Here is a 2167-nt window from a genome sequence, read left to right on the forward strand (position 1 = left end):
GATTATGTCTATTTTTCGCATGCATTTTGACCAAAAATAATATAAAATTATATTTTTACCCTTTTTGTTTGGGTTGGTGACAGAAAAAGGAGAGCAAATATGATGGGATGGGAAAAAAAAAGTCATTTGCCACCCTGTGCTCGTAACAGTTGTCAAGTTGACACGACTTGCAGCCAATTAGATTTCACCTCGTGACCCTTTGCCTCCGGCTGGTCAACTCCAGTGTTGCTTAGCAACTAAAAAGACCTGAATCAGTAGTTGGGGATGAAAAAAGGAAAACAAGCCAGGTGCCCCTTTTGTTCATCTCAATGGCCACTCAATGCACTGTTTATATCTACAAGAAATGCAGCTGTCACTGTTAAATTAGCTTGGGATGATTAAAAATAATGATTTCTGGCTCATTTTATATACATCTGCCCTATTTTAATGGTTCTTGGTGATTTATGAGAATAAATTAGCAATTTAAGTGACTATTTGTGGTAGGTTTAACCCCATCATGACCTGGTACATCCCATTTTGTTGCTTATTTTTCCTCTAACATGGTTTATTGGGCATCAACTTTTGCTAACATTAAGTTTGTGAGAGCATTTTTTTACCGTAATATTAGGAAATTTAAGTAACGTTTGGAGAAAAGTCGGAATTATGTATAAGATTAAAAATATGACGTTACTTATTTTTGCATCACTTGAAATGAAACTTTTGCTGACATTAAGAGTATGAAAAATTTAATTTGTGAATAATTTTGAAGGTTTTTTTTGGTGATTCCTGCTTATAAAACGACGATTATTGTTAATATAAGCGACATAGTTTTAAATAAAAACATTTTTTCAATGCAAAAAGTGGTTGGAAAACTCCCATAAAGGCCAAAGATAAAAATTCACCCTATAAACTCACCATTTTGAAACATTTATACCCATAACAACATTATTTTTAAACAATATTGACACTTCCAAGATGGCGGATGGACATATCCTAAAAATCAGGTAATTAAATGTGATATTACATAGTGTCTGTGTATAACAAAAGTACAAATACCTTCAAATCCTCCAGGCAAATGCTTAGCGAGGCGAATCCTGAAGACTCAGATGAAGATCCAGGTCGGTGATCGTAACGCCCTGAACGAATGGATGAGATGAACAAATGAGAAGGCCGCAAGGGTAGTAACAGTGCACCCCCATTTTTTCCCGCCCATTGCTTTTCCAATACAGATTCTCTCATGGAGGAACAGTTGTAGGCGCCGGTGCTTTTAATGATTGCGGTGGAGCTTTTTATTTGCCGCAATTTAATGACCATCCATCACCGAGATGTTTATTGGCGTGAGGAGAAACGGCGCCCATTATCGCCGGGCCGCTCCGTTAAAGCTCGGGGGACGTTTTAACTCATTGGCTGCCACTAGGCAAAAACTTTTTCATCAATAGTAATGACATTTGTTTATTTTTTTAAATAGTGTATGCCCAATATTGATTACTTCATTCTTTTCTAAATATTTAATTGTTAATTACATGGGTGTTCAATTATTTTTTTGCTTGTAGGGCTCAATTTAGGGGTTTTTAAACCAGTTTTTTGATGGAATAGTTTGGAAACCCCAACCTTAACATGCTCACCTCCACTGACAGCCATAGACGTCCAATCTACACATTGGGTAATACTTAAAAAGTACATGCATTTTGAAAAATATTGTTCAGACTATTCAGATTTTTCTGAAAACTAAGATTTGAACAGATCAATTATTACAATGGTGCAGCCATTTTGCTCAAAATGTTTTGGTAATACCTTAATCATGATCAATTTGTACATTTCAAGAAAAAAATCAGAAGTTTATACTTACTGCAAGGGTTGATGGTGAGATTCATCAGATTGAAAGCATCTTTTATGCCTATATTTAATGCAAAAACCCAAGGATCGACGTTTTGAATTGCTATCAACTATAACGTGGTCCCACTGTAGATCTTGAATAAAATCAGGTTAGGAACTAACAAACTTAATGCCCTAACCTTCCCATCGATTTGATGTTTTAACAAAAAAGCAGATATTATTGTACATTTTAGTCAAAAGATGCATAAACGTAGTTGAGTACCTCTGGAAGACTTGCAGGCTTTAATTCTAATCACCTGCAGACGACGACCAGGTGTGATCGATCAGTCCAAACAATAAAAACACAAGAAAA

Source organism: Stigmatopora nigra, chromosome 17 (genome assembly GCF_051989575.1).
Source record: "Stigmatopora nigra isolate UIUO_SnigA chromosome 17, RoL_Snig_1.1, whole genome shotgun sequence".
Lineage (NCBI taxonomy): Eukaryota > Metazoa > Chordata > Actinopteri > Syngnathiformes > Syngnathidae > Stigmatopora > Stigmatopora nigra.